At 43.8% G+C, this 7,450-nt stretch overlaps 1 non-coding gene across 1 annotated transcript; it reads left to right on the top strand.

Moving 5' to 3' along the window:
- Nucleotides 1–3,358: 3,358 nt before the first annotated feature.
- Nucleotides 3,359–3,440, top strand: trnas-gcu (transfer RNA serine (anticodon GCU)). Its single transcript has one exon. It is a non-coding gene; the product is annotated as a tRNA-Ser (tRNA).
- The last annotated feature ends 4,010 nt before the right edge of the window (nucleotides 3,441–7,450 follow it).

Genomic DNA, 7,450 nt, shown 5'->3' with positions numbered 1-7,450 from the left:
CTGCATGATTTATTCTGAAATTAGCACCACAGAACCAAGGCACCAGCGAGCATGAGGAGCTGAAATTAGCACAGATCAAATCCACTTAATACTTCTGACTGAAGATGGTTGCAAATGCTTCAGTTTTGCCTTTTGCACTGACTTGCTCAGCACCACCATCATTGAGGATGTGAATGTTTTTGGAGCCTCCTCATCTTGTTAGTTATTTAATTATCCACCACCATCCACGACTGGATGTGGCAGGACTGTGGAGCTGTGATCTGATCCTGAGGGAGATATCCGTGCGTGGAATGGCGGGATGTATGGAGAGTGATCCTGAAGAGGGTGCCTGAGCCTGGAGTGGAAGCTTTCTGTGGAGGTGCAGGAGTAGGCCATTCAGCCCCAGTGTTTTATAAAGGTTTAGCATAACTTATTTGCTTTTACTCTATGCCTCTAGTAATAAAGCCAAGTGTCCTGTTTGCTCTGAGCAACCTTTTCGAACCTTGATCAAAAAAGATTGGTGTACATTGTCTCATTCTTCCTCTCAAACTGTATCACTTCCCAATTCTCTGTGTAAAATTTTATCTGTTGTGTGAAAGCCCATTTTACCAGTGTGTTTAAGTTCCTCTGAAGTGTGTTACTGTCACTGGCATAGGATGAAATTCACGAGCATTCTTTGATGCTATCTCCGTGGAAAGAGCAATCTTACCCACTAGCTCAAATTGGGATTTTGTGTGTTTAGTATCTTTCCTCATCCACCAATATAAGCACAAATCTGTCTCATAATGTACGGTCTAAGAATGTGCCAATGTTGCAATGTGGTGATAAATTCTTCAGTGTCACAATGTACTCACCAACTGTTTCACTGCTTTTCTGATTTCTGGATGCAAGTTTGTAGCTTTCCGCGATCTCTAGTGGCTTAGGCTTGAGCCTCACTTCAACGAAGAAACGGAAAATTATGATTTAAAGATTACACTGTCAATCATTCACATCTCTGTCTTCTCCTGAACTTCGAGTTCAAATTTGTTTGTGAAGTTGAGTCACACGTTAAGACAGCACAGTCTTTTTCTTTGTGAAGGAAGTGATTTGGGAAGGGCTGTTTGAAACTGTCCCTTCTTGCACAGAAATTCAGTGCAAATACTTGATCACTCACAATTTCCTTGAGAGAAATTTGTTCACAATCGCATTCGACACGGAAACTGCCTCAGCATTAATCTCACTGAAGCAGAATGTGACCGTGTTGTTTGTTTCAGAATGTTGGTGCCGTTATTTGTCGCTTTTAACCGAGACTGGGAGACAGGGCAAGTTTGATCCGAGGTTGGAATATATTATCATTCAGGAGCAAGAAAAATCAAAAGGAACAAAATAAGAAAACCCAGTCTCTGGATTTGAGAATCTGTAGATCCGCTTTGGGAAAGTGAATCAGAGCAGAATGAAGGGTGAACTGTCCAGAAGAGATGAAGACACAGCTCAGTCAACACGTTCCCCTGGTTTATGATGCTGGAACATTCATCACACAGAAATGATTCAACCCAATGACAAACATTCTTACAGCTGATAATTTATGCTACTGATTTAAGGATGTCTCATGTGGTTACCGAGTGATGACGAGAAGATATTAAACTTTGTTCTGTTCAATCTAGCTGTGATGAAGTTTGAATTTTTCTACCTTTTATAAACAGTATTTGAAGGGTCTCGGTAACAATGTTCAGTGTTGATGAGAGTGGGGTCTGGGTGAGAAGCTGCTGAGTGTGACAGCGTCAGGACTGGATGCAGGAAGTTATCTGACAGTCTCCCTCTATCTCTCTAATGGGTTTGAGTTGATTTACGACTGGTAGCTTTTATTTTACTTTTCTTATTCAGAGATACAGCACTGATACAGGCCCTTCGGCCCACCGAGTCTGTGCCAACCAGCAACCACCCACTTATACTAATCCTGCATTAATCCCATATTCTCTACCACATCCCCACCATTCTCCTACTACGTACCTGCACTCGGGACAATGTACAATGGCCAATTTACCTACCAACCTGCAAGTCTTCTGGAGGTGGGAGGAAACCAGAGCACCCGTCGGAAACCCACACAGACACAGGGAGAACTTGCAAACTCCACACAGGCAGTACCCAGAACTGAATCCTGGTCGCTGGAGCTGTGAGGCTGCGGTGCTAACCATTGCGCCACTGTGCTGTTGTTGGTGTTTTGATAAATGAAGGAAGTTCCCTCCACCCATTTTTTTTGGACAGACAGTGTGGTATAAGGATGTAAAGGGTTAATGCTGAAGATAGTGGGATCAACCCCTCCCACTGTCAGAGTGATGATGAAACAGTCACATGAGATGAAGTTTGGGAGAAGAGAGAGCAGCACCAAGGATGCTAGCTTAGCAGGCTTGATGAGTGTGTATAGAATATTGTGCAAATTAGAAAGAGTTCTTAGTTCTTTCAGCAGGAAATGTGTCCAGAAAATATCGAGAAACTCACAATTTTATTATTCAGGAGACGGAACACAGATATTAATTCCAAGTGACAGTTCTGGGACCAATTAACAAAAAAAGTAGAGAATAATATTGCTCACTGATTGAAATCCCCCAGTGAGGAGACAGTTAAACAGGTGATCTGTTGGGGCATCCTTCGATCCAAGGTTTCAGCAACATTTAATCTCCCTTTTTGGTGAAATTCTCTGTTATTTGCAACTTTTTTTATCAGCTTTGATGGGCGAGTGAAAAAACTGAAAAAATTGAACAGTTCCATCCTTTCTTTTCTTCCTTCTTCTCTTCTTTCCATCAGTTTCTCTTTTCTGTCCCAGATCAATATAATGATGAGAATCCCACTTTAATCTGTTGCTTCTGGTGTTTTATCCATTCCAATCAAAATTTCAACATTCCAATCAAATCTATTTGTTATTCCACAGTGTCTCTCCATGTGTTTTATTCTGTTGTATTCTCTCACAGTCTGTTTGATGATCAATGTTACATCACACTATCTGTTCTGGTGAAGATCAGAAGCAGTGATATCTGTTTACACCACCCGACAAGTCGGCCTGAGGCTGTGCCTCGCAGATCACGGGGAGTTAAAGCAATTCTTCCAGTCAGTTAGTTCAGTTGTAATTTCATGAGAAATTCGGTCATCATGACTTCGTCAGTGACCTAATAGTTCAGGTGTCTGAGTGATGTTAATCATGATGTGATGAAATGATTGTATGTTCTAGTCTTTCCGTGGTGGGTTTTCACATTGAGTAGAAACGAGTTGGACATGGTCTGGAAATGTTTCACACCACTCCATTCCCAACTTCATTTACTTCCAGAAGGTCTTTTTCCATCATTACACAGCTAGCTGCACAGCCAGAAACTGTGCTGAAGGTGACAGCTATGTCTAACCAACTGACAAGGTGGCTGAGAGGTTAAGGTGATGGACTGCTAATCCATTGTGTTGTGCACACGTGGGTTCAAATCCCATCTTTGTCGTTAGTTTATGAACTGTTTAGTGCATTGTTTCTGTTGGGGGAGTTGATGTGTCAAGTCAGCCTCGAAACCTGTTCTTGTCCATGTCCAGACAGTGATTCCAGAATTGGTTATACTTTCTGAAAATTGAGACAGACAATTGGAATTCTTCACCCAAACTACACTGGAATGAAGATCAAATAGGGATCACGAAACGGAGCAGGATTTTCCCTCCCCTCCTTCCTTCCATCTAGATTTGCACCAAGTGAAAGACAAATGGGAAAAGCAAATGGCGAGGGAGCAGATGCAGAAAATTATCCTTTGGCAAGAAATTTATTTTCAAATCTTCTTGATAGATTAAGTGAGTGAGCAATGCTTTGGCAGTTGGAGTTTAAAATGAGTGTTCATTTAGTACCTACGACAGATCAGAGTGTTTTTTTGTAAGAGGTGAGATGTTAGAAACGGCGGAGGAGCAGAGACACGAATGCTGAATTAAAAAAAGCTCGTGGACTGGTAGAAAATAATGTGAAAAGTGATTAGAATATGAAGATTGGAGCTCATATTGCAGTGATAGAAAGCTCTGTGCTCCTGAAGTAAATGTCCAAGCCCAGATTGTGGGGAATCTGTGGAGAGTGATTTGGTTTTTATTCATTCTTGGGTGTGAGTATCGCTGATAAGGCGAGCATTTATTACCCATTCCCCTTGCCGTTGAGAAGGTGGTGGAGAGCTGCCTTCTTGAACTGATGCAGTCCATATGGTGCAGGAACACCCACAGTGCTATTGGGGAGGGAGTTCCAGGATTGTGACCCAACAACAGTGAAGAAATGGCGATATCATTCCAAGTCAGGATGGTGAGTGACTTGGAGGGGAACCTGCAGGTAGTGAGTTCCCATGCATCTGCTGCCCTTGTCCTTCGAGGTGGTAGTGGTCACGAGTTTGGAAGGTGCCGTTGAAGGATGCTTGGCGAGTTGCTGCAGTGCATATGGAGATGGTACACACTGCAGCCACTGTGTACTGGTTGTGGAGGGATTGAATGTTTAGGGTGGCGGGTTAGGTGCCGATCAAGTGCGCTGCTTTGTCCTGGATGGTGTTGAGCTTCTTGAGTGTTGTTGAGTGGGATGTATTCCATCACACTCCTGACTTGTGCCTTGTAGATGGTGGACAGGATTTGGGGTGTCAGGAGGTGAGATACTTGCTGCAGAATTCGTAATCTCTGACCTGCGCTTATAGCCACAGCATAGATGTGACTGGTCTAGTTACGTTTCTGGTCAAGATGTTGATGGTGGGGGATTTAACGATGATAATGCTTCTGAATATCAAAAGGTAGATTTTTTTTCTCTCTCATTGGAGATGTTCACTGCTTGGCACTTGTGTGGCCAGAAGGTTGCTTGTCACTTATCAGCTCAAGCCTGAATGTTGTTCAGGTCTTGCTGCTTGCAGGCACAGACTGCTTCAGTATCTGAAGAGTTGTGAATCATCATCTAACATTCCCACTTCTGACTTATGTTGAAGAGAAAGTCGTCAATGAAACAGCTGGGATGTTTGTGTCTAGGATACTACCCTGAGAAACTCCTGAGGCAATGTCCTGGGCTGAGATGATTGGCCTCCACTAACAACAACCATCTTGCTTTGTGCGAGGTATGACTTCAACAAGTGGAGAGTTTTCCCCCTGATTCCCATTGACTTCAATTTTGCTGGGGATCCTTGATGCCACACTCATTCAAGGGCAATCACACTCACCTCTCCTCTGGAATTCCACTCTTACGTCTCTGTTTGGACCAAGCTGCAATGAGATCATACGAACATAAGATCAGAAGTACTAGTAGCAGGAGTAGGCCATTTGGCCCCTCGAGCTTGCTCCGCCATTCAATAGGATCATGGCTGACCTGATCATGACCTCAACCCCACTTTCTTGCCTGCCCACATAACCCTTGGCTCTCTTGTAGATAAAAATCTTGAAGACATTCAATGACCCAGCCTCCACTGCTCTCTGCGGTAAAGAATTCCAAAGATTAATGACCCTCTGAGAGAAGAAATTCCTTCTTAAATGAAATACCCCTAAATCTGAAGCTGTGTCCCCTAGTTCTAGATTCCACCACGAGAGGAAACATCCTCTCAGCATCTACCCTGTCAAGCCCCCTCAGAATCTTATATGTCTCAATACGTTCACCTTTCATTTTTCTCAACTCCAATGAGTATTAGTCCAACCTGCTCAACTTTCCCCATAAGACAACACCTTCATCACAGGAATCAATCCAATGAACCTTCTCTCAACTGCCTCCAATGCAAGTATATCCCTCCTTAAATAAGGAGACCAAAACTGTACACAGTACTCTCGGTGTGGTTTCACCAGCACCATGTACATTTGTAGCAAGACTTCTCTACTTTTATACTCCATCCCCCTTGCAATGAAGGGTGACATTCCATTTGCCTTCCTAATTATTTGCTGTACCTGCATGGTAACTTTTTGTGATTCATGCACGAGGACACCCAGATCCTTCTGCACCGCAGCATTCTGTAATCTCTCACAATTTAAATAATATTTTCCTTTTCTATTCTTGCTACCAAAGTGGATAACCTCACATTTTCCCACATTCTCCTCTATCTGCCAAATTATTTCCTGGAGCTGAGAGACCCTGGCAGAACCTAAATTGTGCATCGATGATCAGATTATTGCTAAGTGTGTGGTGCTTGATAGCACTGTTGGTGACATTTCCATCGCTTTGCTGATGATTGATAGTCGACTGATGGGGCAGCAAGTAGATGACTGTGTTGTCGCTCCACTGGAACAGCTTGGCTGAGGGCGCAGCGAGTTCTGGAGCACAAGTCTTCAGTACTAGAGCCGGAATGATGTTCGGGCCCATAGTCTTTGCTGTATCGAGTGCCTGCAGCTGTTTCTTGCCATTATGTGGAGTGAAGCAAATTGGCTGAAAACTGGAAGCTGTGATGCTGGGAAACTCAAGAGGCCAAGTTGAATCATCCACTGAGCAATTTCTGACTGAAGATGGTTTCAAATGCTTCAGCTTTATCTTTTGCACTGACGTGCTCGGCTCCACCAACATTGAGGATAGGGATGTTTTTGGAGCCTCCTCATCTGGTTCGTTATTTAATTGTCGACCACCATTCATGACTGGATACCTAGTTTCTCAGGGCAGTGTCCGAGGCCCAAACATCCTCAGCTGTTTCATTGATGGCTTTCTCTTCAACATAAGTGAGAAGTGGGAATGTTCGCTGATGATTCACAACTCCTCAGATACTGAAGCAGTCTGTGCCTGCAAGCAGCAAGACCTGAACAACATTCAGGCTTGAGCTGATAAGTGACAAGCAACATTCTTTGATCTGATCCTGAGGGAGATATCCGTGCGTGGAGCGGCGGGATGTATGGAGAGTGATTCTGAAGAGGGTGTGTGAGCCTGGAGGGCAGAATCTGTGGAGAGTGGTCCTCAAAGGATGTCCGTGTCTGGAGATTTAGGATCTCTGAAGAGGGTCTCCAAGCCCGTAGTGCTGGGATCTTTGGAGAGTGATCCTGAAGTGGGTGTCCGAACCTGGAATGGCGGGATCTGTGGAGAGTGATCCTGAAGTGGGTGTCCGAGCCTGGAGTGGCGGGATCTGTGGAGAGTGATCTGGAAGTGGGTGTCCGAGCCTGGAGTGGCAGGATCTGTGGAGATTGATCCTGACGAGTGTGTGTAAACCTGGAATGGAAGCTTTCTGTGGAGGTACAGGAAGAGGCCATTCATTCCCAGTATTTTATAAAGGTTTAGCATAACGTATATGCTTTTACTCTATGCCTCTATTAATAAAGCCAAGTGTCCTGTTTGCTCTAAGCAACCTTTTCAATCCTTCTGACATTGGTGTACATTGTCTCTCTGCTCCTGCACCCAGTTTAGAATTGTAACCTTTCATTTATATGGCATTCTTCCTTCCAAATTGTATCACTTCACACTTCTCTGTGTAAAATTTCATCTGTTATGTGAAAGCCCATTTTACCATTTTTTTTTTAAGTTGCCCTGAAGTGTGTTACGATCACTGGCATA

Source organism: Heterodontus francisci, unplaced genomic scaffold (genome assembly GCF_036365525.1).
Source record: "Heterodontus francisci isolate sHetFra1 unplaced genomic scaffold, sHetFra1.hap1 HAP1_SCAFFOLD_286, whole genome shotgun sequence".
In the NCBI taxonomy this organism is placed as follows: domain Eukaryota; kingdom Metazoa; phylum Chordata; class Chondrichthyes; order Heterodontiformes; family Heterodontidae; genus Heterodontus; species Heterodontus francisci.
Note: the sequence above shows the minus strand (reverse complement) of the source record. Positions and strands in the feature narration are given on the sequence as shown.